This window comes from Odocoileus virginianus, chromosome 17, assembly GCF_023699985.2.
Source record: "Odocoileus virginianus isolate 20LAN1187 ecotype Illinois chromosome 17, Ovbor_1.2, whole genome shotgun sequence".
In the NCBI taxonomy this organism is placed as follows: domain Eukaryota; kingdom Metazoa; phylum Chordata; class Mammalia; order Artiodactyla; family Cervidae; genus Odocoileus; species Odocoileus virginianus.
Genome location: NC_069690.1, coordinates 20,495,125 through 20,511,943, shown reverse-complemented (window position 1 = coordinate 20,511,943; position 16,819 = coordinate 20,495,125). Strand labels below are relative to the sequence as shown.

General features: G+C 44.2%; 1 protein-coding gene across 1 annotated transcript in view; it reads right to left on the bottom strand.

Moving 5' to 3' along the window:
• ABR (ABR activator of RhoGEF and GTPase) overlaps nucleotides 1-16,819 on the bottom strand; it is a 188,416-nt gene that overhangs the window by 158,597 nt on the left and 13,000 nt on the right. The gene's annotated exons all lie outside the window — the stretch shown is intronic.

Here is a 16,819-nt window from a genome sequence, read left to right as displayed (position 1 = left end):
AGTGGGTTCGATTCCTGGGTCAGGAAGATCTCCTGGAAGAGGGCATGACACTCTACTCCAGCATTCTTGCCTGGAGAATCCCATGGACAGAGGATCCTGGCAGGTTACAGTCCATGGGGTCGCAAAGAGTCAGACATGACTGAAGTGACTTAGCACGCACAGTGGGGCTTCCCTAGTGTCAAGAATCCATCTGCAGGAGATGCGGGTTCTGTCCCTGGGTCAGGAAGATCCCCTGGGGAAGGAAATGGCAACCCACTCCAGGATTCTTGCCTGGAGAATCCCATGGAAAAAGGAGTCTGACGGGCTACAGTTCACGGGGTCACAAAGAGTCAGACGTGACTGAGCAACCAAGCAACAACAAAGTGTATATATGTCAGTGCTACTCTCAATTCATCCCACCCTCTTCCTCCTCCACTGTGTCTACAAATCCATTCTCTATACCTCTATTCCTGCCCTGCAAATAGGGTCACCAGTACCATTTTTTACAGATTCTATATATATACGTTGACATACGTTATTGGTTTTTCAGGGGGTTCTCACACAGTCATGGAGAAAGAAATGGCAACCACTCCAGGATTCTTGCCTGGAGAATCCCATGGACAGAGGAGCCTGGTGGGCTACAGTCTACGGGGTCGCAGAGTCGGACACGACTGAGCGATTATCACTCACATGGTCATAAAGCAGCTCTCCAAAGTGTACGCAGGAGCTTCTCGGCCCCTGATCCTCAGCCAGTCCAGCTCTCATTCTCTCCGCCTGTCCTGTGATGTCCAGCAGGCCAAGTGTTCTACCTAGATAAGCTATGACCTCACTCTGCTCAGGGCCTCCTTGACCCCAAATGCAAAGATGAGCTCCCATGTGGAAACACTAGTTCACTGTCCAGGTCTGTTCACGGTGCAAGTGAGATGTCTCTGCTTCCTTGGGGGAGGGAGGAACATCAGCTGCTGGTCAGCACCATCCAGGGACACCAGAAGTAAAGTCTCATCTGCAGAGTAGGAAGCTGAGAGCTGCTGGGGTCGGGGTAGGGGGCTGGGAGTCCTGGGGTGGCCCAGGGCTGCCCCTCGGAGGGGCTGGCTTAGTGACATCAGCCTTACAGCAAAGGAAACTGAGGGGGAGGAGGGGAGGAAGAAGCAGGGAGACTGGCAGACAAACTCAGGCATGAGCTCACTGCCCAAACCCTAAACCCTGGCAGAGACAGAAAGAGTGGAGGCCGTTCCCATCTCAGGAGGGTAGGACAGAGAAGTGCCTTTTTCACACGGTGGCAGATGCAGGAAATGCCAATGTTTGCAGAGCACCCTGGGCAAGGAGACGAAGCTGCCAGCTGTCAGAGGTGAGGAGGGCCATTCCTCTGCCCCATGACTTGGCCTGAGGCTGAGATATCAATATTTCTCCACCCTTCAGTGAGTTCTAGGCACCCAGATCGAGAAGCTCTGGGAGAGGGATTGGGGGAGGTGGTTTTCAGCTTCCAACAAAGGCTCTCAAGGTGCCACAGGCTTCAGAAGCATTTCTACTTTTTAAGCTAATTAACTATTTGGCTGCACTGGGTCTCAGTTGCAGCACACGGGATCTTCAGTCTTCGTTGCAGCATGCAGGATTTTCAGTTGTGGCATGTGGGATCTAGTTCCCTGACCAGGGATTGAACCCAGGGTCCCCTGTATTGGGAGCTCTGTGTCCTAGCCACTGAACCACTAGGGAAGTCCCTCATAAGCATTTCTGATTTTAGAAGCCCTCACACTGCCAAGAAAAAAATCAGTGAAACCCCCTCTAGGGCAGCAATGCCAGCCCCCATAGCAGGTGAAATGAGGCAATGTCCAGGTGAATTTACTCACACACCCAGACAACAGGGCTGAGGGCACACGTCCCAGGAGGACATCCTATCCGCTGGGCATGGCTGCTGACAAGCCAGAACTGATAGCCTGGAGGTGAATGCCACAGCTTGGGCCAGAAGTTGGTTGTGCCAATCTTGTCTAAAGGTTCCTGTTTCTCAGCCAAGGGAGAGACTGATACTTACTTTTACAAAGACAAAACTGCCAACACAGTTCTGTCAACAGGAAACTTTTGACAAGATTGGCACAACCAATGTCTGGTTGTGCCTTTGTAGCAGCTCTTCTCTGATGCTCTGAACCTGAGCCCACCCCAGGTGCCTGGGGGTAGAGACACCTGCTAATTCCCTGGGGCATTGCTACCAGGTCAGTGAAAGCAGTCGCACTGCCCAGAGCGGCTCACATCAGCAACAGCCTCAAAGGGTGGGCTTCTGGGCTGCTTCTACTCCGGATACAGAGCTTAATGCTGAAGGTCAGGATGTGGGCTCTGGACCTGGGTTCAAGATCTGGTGTCCTTAAGCAATTCAACCTCTCTGAGCCTCAATTTCTTTCATTGTAATATAATAGTAATGGTAGCTGTCTCAACAGCACAGTTGAGAGGATTAAATGAGATTAACAGATGTAATATTCCCAGGGCAGTGCCTGCCCCATCATATCCACCCAAGCAAAGTTATTATAGCTATTAACATTATGTGGGTTGAATTTTACATATGCACACACACACACACACACTTTATACCTCTCTCTTGAAAGCCAAAACAAGGCAAAAAGTGAAACAGCCCCGCTGAAAAGATTACCGCAAGCCTAAAGCAGAGACATGATGACTGATACTGAGGCCCCCAAAGCCAAACCACACTCTTTGTTCTCTGTAGTTGTCTCATTGTTACTGCAGAGTTAACTTTTTAGCATTTTTAAGTGTCAAAGCAACCCTATACTTCTTAAGTGTGTCCCCTTGTATTTTGCTATTCAATAGCAGCTGGAATAAGAAAAAGAAAAACATAATCTCTTTGCCTTCAAGTCAGGACTGTCATACTTGAGTGAGGCAGGAACTTCTACATTGCTAAAGGTCCTTGTAAGATTTCAAGGGCAATGGAAGCTGAAAATTGTATTGAGTACAATTTATAAGCTCTCCTGAGAAACAGAATTTTCTCCAGGGCACCAAGGTAGAGTACCCTCTTTGAGAAAAACGGAAACTGAGGTCTGAAGTGTTAAAATGTGTTCAAAGCAAAAAAAAGAAAGAGTAAGGTATGCATAGTCAAAGCTATGGTTTTTCCAGTGGTCATGTACGGATGTGAGAGCTGGACCATAAATAAGGTTAAGCGCCAAAGAACTGATGCTTTCCAACTGTAGTGTTGAAGAAAACTCTTGAGAGTCCCTTGGACAGCAAGGAGATCCAACCAGTCACTCCTAAAGGAAATCAATCCTGAATATCCATTGGAAGGACTGATGCTGAAGCTCCAATACTTTGGCCACCTGATGTGAAGAGACAACTCAATGGAAAAGACCCTGATGCTGGGAAAGACTGAAAGCTAAAGGAGAAGAGGGCAACAGAGGATGAGACAGCATCACCTACTTAATGGACATGAGTTTGAGCAAATTCCAGGAGTTTGGTGAAGGACAGGGAAGCCTGGTGTGCTGCAATCCATGGGGTTGCAGAGTCAGACACAACTGAGCAACAACAATTTTATGTTAAAATGATAAACCTTGGATTACCCAAAGTAAATACTCAATCAAAATCTTTGACCAATTGACTTCCTTGGCAGTCTAATGGTTAGGATTCTGTGCATCCACTGCAGGGGGCACAGGTTCAATCCTTGGTTGGGAAACTAAGATCCCACATGCCACATGGTGCTACCAAAAAAAAAAAAAATCCTGGACCAAGAAAAAAATTTTCTTAAAATCTGAAATTTGCATATCTACCTCCCCCTTAAGGCACACACACTACACAAACTTCTACACAAGTTATAAATTTTAAGGCATGTCTGAGTATTACAACAGGGACATGTGATCCAGAAGGACCTCTTATAATAGATTCAGCTATGCTAGAACCCCATAGCTCACATCAAACAGAAAATGTCTATTGCTCAGCTTGAATTTCAAGTGTGATGGCTCATTCTAAACTGCAAATGGAAAGGTTATCCCTCCTGCCTTTTCATATACTCTTCAGCGAAGAGTACCCAAACACAAATGAGCTAGGAAAACACACACACAAACACACACACACGTTCATATTTAAGGGTATTTTCCCTGTGGACAAGGAGGTCCAACTTCCCAACACTCTTCTGAAGGATCCTCCCTCCCACATGGTGTGCCCACCGGCGCTTAATAACGCTTTCTCATGCTTTCACATGTTAGCCCTTGGCAAATGTTCCATGAAATCTGATGATCTTGTTAGAAAGGGAAGATGATTCATAATCATCTATTCCTAACCCACAGACCCTTGATGAAAGCCTGCCTAGGTTTAGGGTTTAGAAACACGGCTGGAAACAGTTGGCTTGAAGATTAATGGCTCTCTCTTTTAAAGAAGGCGGCCCCAGACGCCCGCAGCAATGGTAAATTCTGCTCCCCCCGCCGCCAGCTTCTCCATTAGGTCACATGAGATAATGGAGAAGATACTGGGAAGGCCCCCTCGCTTGGGGCTTTTGACCCGAGCTGGGCTCTCCTCCAGCTCCCAGGGGGCGGGGCCGCAGGCTCCGGGTCACGTGACAGGGGCTGCGGCATTTAAATGTGAAATTGAGCACCGGCTGCTAAACCTCACCGGCAACCGACGCTGCCCCCGCCTGCACGCATGACTAATCCGACATCAAATCAGAAACCCCATGGTGGCCTGCAGCTCAAGGAGGAGCTGGGTAGGCGAGGCGGCCTGGGTTTCCGAGGTCTACGCACCTAATTGCGATGCAAATGAATTCTCGCAGGAAGTCAGATGCCACAACGCTCTGGGGGCCTCAGCATTTGGGAGGTGGTGGTGAAGGCAGGCCTAGGCTCTCCCCCAAACCGAGGGTGTAGTATTTGTTGTGGGTCTTGACACACCTAGGCCAAACAGCAGGAAGCGCAGAACTGACGGCGGGAGGTGAAACCAGCTCCAGCCTTTATTCTGTCTTTAAAATAAATACATAGATTAAAGAATTTTCATTTTCTGGCCTTGGTGCTGGGTCTATTGGGGAAATCCCTGGAGCAGAGCGGAAGTAAGGGTGAAGGCACAGGTCCACCTGCCCAAGGCGCCAGGCCAGCCCCATTTCTTCTCTGCCTGGCCTCCAGCTCTTCCCAGCTGAAGCCACTTTCAGGGTCTCCAGGATTCCCCCAGGGCACTTGGGGAAAGTGTTAAGAGTCCCCAGCACCCAAAAACTTTTCCTAGAGGTACTTCAAGGATGGCTTATCAACAAGTCCTAGCCAAAGGGAAGATCTGAAATCCAGATGTGGGTGGCCTGAAATTCAAATTGTACACCTAGGTCCTGCCCACTCAGGTCTCCCAAAAGACAGCTGCCAGAGGAGAGTATAGCTGAGCTGAGAGACCCCAGTGCCCCTTGGGACTCCCTCAGACCCATTTTGAGTTTGTAAGAAATACACCACTGAGCAAGACTCATTTTTTTTTCTTTTTTGAATATAACAAAGAGGAAATAAGAATAGACAGCATATTAAAAAGCAGAGACATTACTTTGCCAACAAAGTTCCATCTAGTCAAAGCTATGGTTTTTCTAGTAGCCATGTATGAATGTGAGAGTTGGACTATAAAGAAAGCTGAGTGCTGAAGAACTGATGCTTTTGAACTGTGGTGTTGGAGAAGACTCTTGAGAGTCCCTTGGACAGCAAGGAGATCCAACCAGTCCATCCTAAAGGAAATCAGTCCTGAATATTCATTGGAAGGACTGATGCTGAAGCTGAAATAACAATACTTTGGCCACTTATGCAAAGAACTGACTCATTTGAAAGACCCTGATGTTGGGAAAGATTGAAGGCAGAAGGACAAGGGGACAACAGAGAATGAGATGGTTGGATGGCAACACCGACTCAATGGACATGAGTTTGAGTAAGCTCCGGGAGTTGGTGATGGACAGGGAGGCCTGGCGTGCTGCAGTCCATGGGGTCGCAAAGAGCTGGATACGACTGAGTGACTGAACTGAACTGAACTGAAAGAATATAAGAAAAGACACTGTACCTTGTTAGTAATCTCGGTCTTATTTACATCAAGATGCACTTTTGCCCATTGAAAGTGAAAGTTGCTCAGTTGTATCCAACTCTTTGCAACCCCATGAACTATACAGTCCATGGAATTCTCCAGGCCAGAATGTTGGAGTGGGTAGCCTTTCCCTTCTCCAGGGGATCTTCCCAACCCAGGGATTGAACCCAGGTCTCCCGCATTGCAGGCAGATTCTTTACCAGCTGAGCCACAAGGGAAGCTTGGCCCAAATGAAATATAATAACAAAAGTTGGTGAGAGACTTAAAGGGTTCTCTCAGAAAGTATGGTGGTAGGTAGTATATACTGGAACAACATTTTTGGAGGACATTTTTGAACATATTAATGTTTTATTTTACTTATTTTTTTAATATTTTAAGCTATTTCTTTTTTAAAATATTTATTTTTAAAAATATTTATTTGACTGCGTTGGGTCTTAGTTCCAGCCCTCCGGCTTCTCTCTAGTTGTGGTGCGTAGACTTAGTTGCTTTGTGGCATAAGTACGCACACGAGGGATCTTACTTCCCCTACTGCAGATTGAACCTGCCTCCCGTCCATTGGAAGGTGGATTCTTAACCGCTAGACCAGCAGGGAAGTCCTACCTATGAATATTTTAAATGCATGTATTTTTCAACTTTGCAATTCCCTATTTTCTAGAGAAATAGTCACGCAGGTGTACACACAGACTGTATACCATACATGGTTTTTCACCGTGGCATTGTTTGGAGTAGCAGAAATTGGGATACCCTGCTAAGGATGAGATCTGTCCTGTTGCCTTTTCTCTAGCAAGAGGTGCTGGGGAAAAAAACACTCTTGGAATCACAAACCTTATAACTTATCATTCCTTGTGCAGCCTCTCTTGGAAGATCAACCACTTTGGAGCCACTGACTTCAGAGACGGCCTCCCTGCTACAATCTAGGAAAGAGAGTATCAGAGGTCTGCCTGTGTTCTGAGGATTTGAAAAGAGTTGCCTGACCCCCTATGGGTCCCCAGGGATGGAAAGGAAGTCGTGCTGGAGGCTAGAACTTGTCCCGTCTGGCCTCCCTGGGCAGACTGACACATGGGAAGCAGCTCTGCCTGGAACTTGAAGGCGTCAGGAGCTCCCCAGCTCATCCTTCATTCAAAAGGATGAAGGCATCAGGAGCTCAGCGTGGAGGGATGGACGTTCTCTCCAAGAATAGCAGCAGCCTGGGCGGGGTCTTGGTCAGTGCATTCCCATGCCACCTCTGTGTCCCAGGGGCATCTGCTGGCCTGTGAAGTGAGAAGTCCTTCCGGTTAAGGAGACCCAAGTCCTCTGCCAACTTGGGTGTACCAGCACCAAGCACTGTTCCCTCTTTGACTCTGTAAAGGAGAGCTTCAAGGAGCTGGTAGGACTTCCTGCTGGTAGGCACATGGGCACTGGAACTGCAGAAAGAAGCAAAAATGCCAGATGATGTGCCCTCAAGATGGTGGAGCAGGTGCTACCACTTTCATAACTACTGGTCAACCAGCAAAGATGTGGTTAGTATTTGAACAGCAGTGGCTGCCAACAGTTTGGAGAGACCTACCTTGTGAGGTCTTTCCGGGTCTTATGAGGCAGTTGAAGATGGCAAGCCCATAGCATGGGTCTCTATTGTCTATACATTTAGGTGGTGAAAACATGCTTACCAGCCTAGTCCCACAGTGAGACTGCGGGCCCTTGAAGCAGAGGTTTGAACCCCTCCTGGTTCAGTGCTTGGCACAATTCAGGTGTCCATAAAGTTGCTTTATTGGTGCCAGTCTCCTTTTCCCCTAGATAGGAGTTTATGGTAGCCCAGAATTGATCTCTCATAGCCAAAAAATCAGACACGCAATGCTTTACTCTTGGGAACCTGTTTTGAAGTAGGCAGTGTTTTATTTTCCAAATTCTTCTCTTTTAACTCTCTAATACTTGGTGATTTAGATACCTCATAGACACTGAAAATTAGAGTGAAGGTACTTCATTGACCTTTTTATTCATGGGTGTAGAGGTTATAAGTACTCCATGTTCTCACAGTGACTTTCAAAAAAATACCAGAAAGAATACCATTTATCAAAGTCCACCAGGTTTGCTATTGATAAACTCAGCAAATTTACAAATCACAGCAAAACTGTCATGTTAATACCACAGTGGTCCCTGCTTCCAAAGACCACACACACACACACATGTATTTCATGCCACCTAAATATAAATCAGTGAAGGCTGATCTCTTTGAGAGAGACAGAAAGTAATGGAATTCGGAAAGGCAGAAACTCAGCTTACCTGTGTTGGGACTTGGGGACTTGTCACCTAGCTGGAAAGATGTGACCCTACCTCAGTGCCCTTCTTTCCTGGAGCTCAGCAGGAAGAATGTGAGTGAGCAGTCACACCTGGAACCTGATACCTTCAAACCCCATGAGCATTATCTCAGGGCAGCGAGAGGGTCACCTGCAGGATCCAAAGCACACCTGGCCAGATCTCAATGGACTTCTCTGTACCACTGTCCAAGTCCCACTCAGCTTTCTGCTGCTGTGTTTGCCTTCAGGCCAAAGGTCACCTTAGGCTGCTTCCTCCCTCTGACTGCCTGCTGGCTCCAAACACAAATGGATTATTTTATCAACTGTCTGGCAACTCTTTATCTACTCACACAAACTCAAAAAGGCTGTTTTTCTTCCACCTTTTGCTTAGAAGCATCTGAAGTTCTTAAGTAAACTGGAGATTTTTTTTTTTTGGCTTCCTATTTAATGTCAACCTTTGGGCTGTATGGATAGACACGGCCTCACCAGCCATGAACCAGCAAACCCTACTCCGAGTATACACACAAAAGAATTGAAAGCAGGGTCTCAAAAAGACCTGTACACCAATGTCACAGCAGCTTTATTCACAATAGCTAAAACATGGAAGCAAGCCAAGTGTCCACTGATAGAGGAATGGATAAGCAGACTGCGGTGTGTACTGGAATATAATTCAGCCATAAAAAGGAAGGAAATTCTGCCATCTGCTACAGCATGGATGAAACTTGAGGACACTGCGCTAAGTGAAATAAACCAGTCACAAAAAGACAAATACTGTATGATTCCACTTCTAGGAGGTACTCACAGAGTAGACAAATTTCTAGAGACAGAAAGCTGAATGGTGATTGCCAGAGCCAGTGGGAAGTTGGGGGTGGAGAGTTAGGGTTTAATGGGTATAGAGCTTCAGTTTTACAAGATGAAAAGAATTACAGAGATACATAGTGGTCATGGCTGCAAAATGCTATGAATGTACTTAATACTACTGAACAGTACACTTAACATGGTTAAAAATGATAAATTTTGTTACGTGTAGTTTACCACAATAAACTTTTTTGAAAAAAAAAAAAAAGATATGATTTAGATAGCCTTTTCACATTTGGGGGTAACTGTAATAAAATTTCTTTTTCAATAAAATTATAAAAATGCACATCAAAAAACAACAATAAGAAACACCAGGCATTGACCATCACCTCATATTAAGCACTCAGCAAAGCCTCCCGGACTCTGGGGAGCTAGGCTGACTACTGAGAATCCCCTTGGACCTTAGAATTCAGATTCCAGGTTTTATCTGCTGGGATTCCACTTCAATGGAATGTGGCAACAGCAATGTCTTTTTAAGGTTTTCCTGAAGAGAATTCTGATTTGCAATCAGTACTTTATCTAGATGATTCCAGAAGTAGAATGATAGTTTAGTAATTTCCTTAATTATTCTTTCAAGTTAATCAGCAAACATGTGTCAAGCAGGTAGGACACATAAGGCAGTGGCCAGTGCTAGGAAAACAGAGGGCAAATAATAATATAAGCTATTTATTGAGCGCTCACTAGGCACAGAGGTGAAATAACTTTTTTTTTTTAAATAACTTTTAAATATCGTCACAGCTAGTAAATCTGACTCCAGAGCCCGCACTGTTTACCCCTAGAAGACAGTTCCTACCTTCAGCAAGCCTTGTGAGGTAGGTGTCACTGAGCTTACCATAATTAGAGGCAGAATGAAACAAGTCTTAAATTGAGATGTGAAGACAAGTCCTAGGGTAGGAGCCATATCTGGGACCAGAGTTTGGACTCCAGAGATTTTTTTTTTTTTTACCAGTGAAAGGACTGTGAAATTCCCCAGCCTATTCTGGAATGGAGTCGCAGAGAATCAGCCCCTCTGACCACGAGACAGATCCACAGAGTTTTTTCTAAAGTATCTTTCTTTAAGACATGGTCCCAAACTACAGCCCAGGGACCAAGGGAGAAAGCTGTCTATTTCCACTTCTCAGTTTCTAAAACCTCTGGATTTTGTAATGTGCTCAGGGTGGGAGTTGTATCAGACAGGGAAGTGGTCAGAGGAAAAACTGCAGATTCTGGGTTTTCTTTCCACGTGGTGCCTGCAACCGACTCACCCAGAGGCTGTGATTCAGGGTCAGAGACAGCTGTCCGTCAAGGTGGGACCTAACAGCAGGAAGATGACCCTGCTGGAGGTGCCTAAGCAGATATTATTTAGTCTGAATTAAGGCTTCAGAGGTTGAAGATCATTCCTAACTCAGAAGTTCTTCTATGCTGGCAGAGACACGGTATTAACCTCGCAGTGACTGTGTATCTTCAAAGATGACAGGCTCTGTGGTTCCAAAGAAACAAACTGGTTAAAAAAAAAAAGAGGCAGTGTAAGAGTCTATTTTGAGGAGGTGTGAAATGCTCCATGGGGCTTCTTTTTTCTCTGTCTCTCTTTTTTTGTTCTAATCCTAAAGATTAGCTATTAGAGAACTGCTCCAACCTGAACATTTATTTTGGCTTTCATTAATACTTAGAATTTATGATACTAGTATATTTTATTGTACCTCTTTCTCTTTCCCTTTCAATTTTTTTTTTGGCTGCGCTAGGCCTTCGTTGCTTGACGCAGGCTTTCTCCAGCTGTGTCAATCAGAGGTTACTCTCTGTTGCGGTGCTTGAGCTCCTCTTGTAGCAGAACACAGGCTCTAGGTACGTGGGCTTCAGTAGTTACAGCATACAGGTTCGATAGTTGTGGTGCCCGGGCTTAGCTGCTCCTCAGCATGTGGAATCTTCGCTGACCAGGGATCGAACCTCTGTCCACTGCATTGGCAGGTGGATTCCCCACCACTGTGGCACCAGGGAAGTCCTGCCTTAAGTTTTAAGTTACCTACCTTAACAAGGCTAAATGCTAAATGTGTACAATTAACTTGAAGCAAAGAGAGACTTAAGATTTGAAAATAAAAATTCTGGTTGCATATGTCTTTTTTCCCATTACTTTGGTGGCTATTTCCATGTATATGTAAGCACAATGCCTAAGTTATATTTCTTTCCAAATAAGTAACATGGATGAAATACAACTGCCCAAATCTAATTTTGATATCCTAAATCAGTGCTTTTATAGTATGTATGAATTTGAAGCATAAAATGAAAAAAAAAATGTTTCTCTTCTTCTCCCCCCCCCATCAAAAAACCCGCAAAACAATGCATTTACCCTTCCAGACATTTCATAGGTGACATGGAAGAAGAAAATAGGCCCAAGGAGATGTTGATTTGGGGGCTTATTTAATAAGATCCTAGTGGTAAATACAGGTGAAGGTCCACCAGAGATTCCTGCCCCAGTTCCCTCCTAGAGTAAGGCTATTACTGGGGACCAGCTACCCAATCAGGGGCTACACATGCCAGGAACCCTGCATCTAAGAGGGGCACGTGCTTCATCTTTGCCAGTGGAACATAGACAGAAGAAATGGGTATCTGTCCTGGGCTGAGAGAGTTAAGAAGCAAGTGTGCCTTCACCCTCTTGCTGCCAAATGCCCTCTGATGACAGAATGACAGGGATCCAGAGGAGGGCAGCTCCACAAGGGTATGGGAGCCTGAATTCTCAGCAATACCATGAAGCAAACCAGCCCACCAGAACACGTGCAGACACTACACTCAGCCTGTTAAGCCGCTGACACTTCATTACAGGGGGGCTTCCCAGGTGGCACAGTGGTAAAGAACCCGCCCACCAATGCAGGAGATGCAGGAGACTTGGGTTTGATCCCAGGGGAAGATCCTCTGGAGGAGGACGTGGCAACCCACTCCAGTATTCTTGCCTGGAAAAGAATGGATAGAGAAGCCTGGCGAGCTACAGTCCATGGGGTCGCAGAGTCAGACATGACTGAGCAACTAGGCACCCATTTTGTTAGAGTGGGCATGTTAATTCCAAGATGCTGAGATTGGGAACTGGAAGAGGGAGGAAACACTTATTAGTGAGTTAAGAGGCACACTAGGTAATAAATACAATTTTTTCCTCTATGGAAAACTCTGACACAAAGATTATCATCTCAAATGTCTAAAATGCTAGGCAGGTACGTAGTGTCATACTAGCGTATATGAACACCTAAGTCGTTCTTATTATGTAACAAGCACACTCTATTCTAAGCACTTATTCTAACTCACTTAGTTCTCACAGATTTGCGAGGTAAACAATTATAACCCCCATTTAGCAGATGCGGAAACTGAGGCCCACAGAGGTTAAGTAATTTGCCTAAAGTCACACAGGTAGTAAGTGGCAGAGGCAGGATGCAAAGCCAGGCAGCTCTGTTCACACTATACACACTTCTCACAATGTGGGTGGATAAAGGTGGATGAAACTGAGGCAATCAGAGAAATCATGTCCAGTCCTCAAGGGGTCAGCTACTCAGTGCCACTCACATGTATTGTCGACCTTCCCATCTTTCAAGAAAACTCAGAAAATCCAAATTTTATGTGAAATTAAAAAAAATTTTAACCCCCTACAGCCCAAACAAAGCACATCAGCAGACTGCCTGTAGCCCGGGGCCAGGCCAGCCACTTGCCATTCCTGCTTTCAGAACAGCTGTCTCCAAGGACCACACTGTCTACCCGCTTGTCCAAAGGCCCCGGGGGAATTCTGGGTCTGGAAGCCAGAAGAAGCGTCAACTCTGCAAACAACAGCTCCTTTAGGCCCACTGATATGAATAATTAATTTCTGTTTTCTCACTGCCAGCCCACAAAGGTTACCAACAAGCTCAGCATTCAGGAAGAACACCATGACCTTCTGAGACAATGAGGACAGGCGTGGGGGGTCCTGGGGGTGCATGGGGAGCCCCATAATGAAGACCCGCATGGTGGCCTGGGCTCAAAGGGAGCCTGTGGCTGCGGGCACGGGCCTGTGTGCGTGCTCCCCGCCTGGCTGCCTCCACGGGGCCATCAGAGCATCCGAGAGGCTCGTTAGAGATGTGATACTCTGTGGCCTTCTCGGCTGACTGTCAGCGGGAGAGGGCTCTGAATTCCTCAAGATGCTTTAAAATAAAACAAAAAGGCACAATTATGCAGCCAAACTGAAGGCAAGGCAGCTGCATACAAAGCAAGGCTTCCTTCTAATAGGACCACAACCTCAGCTCCACAGTGCTGAGTCCTCACCTTCCTCCCCGGCCTGCAGCTGTGAAGCATCCATAATTGGACGCTCCACTGCTTCAGCTCTTGGATTATTCAAACTGCAGGATTTCCAGGAGCCTCGGGTTTCAATTAAGGATATGACCAGGCAACAAGATGAGCACATTCCTCTTACCATCTATTTCATGCACATATTTCATGCGCATGGCCAAACCAGTAATGTCTGTGATAGTAATAATAAAATCTGCCAACATATACTGTTTACTACATGTCAGGTGCTAAGTGCTTTATATATCAGGTTATTTAATCTTCATACCAATTTAATTAGGTATTCATCATATTATTATCATTCTCCAAGGTAAGGAAACTAAGGCACAAAAAATTTCAGTTAGCTCAAAGTCCCACAGCAGTTAAGTGGCAAAGTTGGGGTTCAAATCCAAGCAATGTGGTCCTAGACCACATGCTTCTGAGCACCAAACCAGTGACTGTTTACATTTATGCAGAGCTTATTGTATGCCAGACCCTGTGCTACATATTTTCTGTATATTATTTCATTTAATCTTTACAACATCAGGTGAGATAGAGTTATCTCCATTGCACAGAAAAGAAAATAGTTTCATAGAAAAATGAATTTGGTTAAGGACACAAAATAATAAGCAGCCTACAGCCTGGATCCAAAATAGGTTCTTCTGATTCAAAGCCAAGCTCTTAAAACCACTGGTACAGAGTCCCAGCCCATCTAATTTACTAGTGTTCATGAACTTAGGCCTGGAACATCATCTAGTCCAATCACCTTATTTTAGAAATGAGTAGCTGTAGCCTGGAAAGATTAAGATTTAGTGGCAAGATGGAGCAGAGTAACTTTGACTCCAGAAAGAGCTGGGCTCTAATCGTAACCCTGTTACTTATTAGCTGAGTGACTCATTGTGTAAGTGACTCAATGTTTCTAGACATTATTATTATAGAATAAGAATAATAATACTTAGCCTCATGGGGCTGTATTGATTAAAGTATGTGTGTAATATATACTTCTACTAAACACTCAGAATGCAAAAACCATATCATTATAGTCAGGTATTCCCAAATTACAGACTGATAGTTTCAAAAAGTCTATTCTTTATGATTTGAAATAATAGTATAAGTGATTGAGTAGGTTGTGAGGAGGGCCCCCCAAATTTAATCAATAGACAAAGATGCTGGAAAATTGCACTGTACTTCTGGAACTTTTCTGAGTGTCATGCTAATTCCAAATGTGCAAAATCCCTGGGCATTCCATTGTCACAAATAAAGTTAATATGCTACTAGAACAATGACATTATGGTGGACATGACTGATCACACATGCATAATCCACATGGTTTTAAACTTCTAGTGTCCTTTTCATGATTTTGCATCTGGAGCAATGGATCATGCTTGTCAGCAGTGCACAAATATCAAGATTGGTAATGCACATATAGTTACACTTTGAGGGTCCCTATATTTGGTTGCCATGATTGGCTGTTTAGCCGAATATGCCCATGTGACCAGTTCCTCATAAAAAGTCTCAAAACTTTTATTCTAATAGTTTTTTGGTGGTATCTTTAGGATTCTCTCTCTATATAGTATTGTGTCATCTGTAAAAAGTGACAGTTTTACTTCTTCTTTTCCAATCTGGATTCACTTCTTTTTCTTGTCTGATTGCTATGGTTATGACTTCTAATACTATGTTGAATAAAAGTGGTAAGAATGGGCATCTTTGTCTTGTTCCTGATCTCAGAGAAAATCTTTTCAGCTTTGAGTACACTGCTGGCTATAGGTTTGTCATAAATGGTCTCTACTATGTTGAGGTATGTTAACTCTATACTAACTACATTGACATCTTTTATCATAAATGGATGTTGAATTTTATCAAAAGCTTTTTTTTGCATCTGTTGAGATGATCATATAATTTTTATTTTTTAATTTGTTAATGTGGTTCATCATATTGACTGATTTACAGGTATTAAATCACTCTGGCTACCTTGGGATAAATGCCACTTGATCATGGTGTATCATCCTTCTAATGTGCTGTTGAATTTGGTTTGCTAATATTTTGTTGAGGATTTTTACATCTATGCTCATCAATAATACTGACCTATAATTTTCTTTTTCTTATGGTGTCTTCATCTGATTTTAGTATCAGGGTGATGCTGACTTCATCAAATGAGTTCAGAAGTGTTACTTCTTAAATTTTTGGAATACTCTGAGAAGTGAAGTGAAAGTCACTCAGATGTGTCCAACTCTTTGCAACCCCATGGACTATATAGTCCATGGAATTCTCCAGGCCAGAATACTGGAGTGATTAGCCTATCCCTTCTCCAGGGCATCTTCCCAACCCAGGGATCAAACCCAGGTCTCCTACGTTGCAGGCAGATTCTTTATCAGCTACTAGGGAATCCCTTACTTTGAGAAGAATACATATCAATTCCTTAAATGTTTGGTAGAATTCACCTATGAAGCTTCCTGGTTTTGGACTTGTGTTTGAGAGGTTTTCTTTTTGTTGTTGCTTTTAATCACTGATTTAATTTCTTTACAGGTAGTGGTCTGCTCATATTTTGTATTTCTTCCTGATTCAATCACGAATAGTGAATGTTTCTAGGAATTCATCCGTTTCTTCTAAGTTTTCCATTTTGTCAGTGCATAATTATTCACAATAATCTCTTGTGATCCTTCGTATTTTCTCTGGTATTGGCTGTAACTTCTCTGTCTTCATTTCTGATTTTACTTATTTGGGTCCTCTTTTTCCTTTGATGAGTCTTGCTAAAGCTTTATCAGTTTTGTTTATCTCTTCAAAGAATCTGCTCTTACTTTCATTGATCTTTTCTACTTCTATAATTTTACTCCATATAGAATTAATTCTATATTTATTATAGAATTAATGTAATTCTATATTTATTTCTGTTCTGATCTTTATTATTTACTTCCATTAACTTCAGGTTTTGTTTGTTCTTCTTTTTCTAACTCCTCTAGGTGTAAAGTTGGGTTGTTTATTTGAGCAAATACTAGGATAAAATATTATTACCAAGGAGATCCAACCAGTCCATCCTAAAGCAGATCAGTCCTGGGTGTTCACTGGAAGGACTGATGCTGAAGCTGAAACTCCAGTACTTTGGCCACCTCATGTGAAGAGTTGACTCATTGGAAAAGACCCTGATGCTGGGAGGGATTGGGGACAGGAGGAGAAGGGGACAACAGAGGATGAGATGGCTAGATGGCATCACTGGCTCGATGGACATGTGTTTGAGTAAACTCCGGGAGTTTGTGATGGACAGGGAGGCCTGGCATGCTGCGATTCACGGGGTCACAAAGAGTTGGACACGACTGAGTGACTGAACTGAACTGAACTGATGTTTCGTTCTGTCAGTCAAATAAAATAATTTGCATAGAGGTAATCTATTCTTTATGGTAAAAAAAGAAATTCAGACCTTGAGATTCAAATAGACTGCT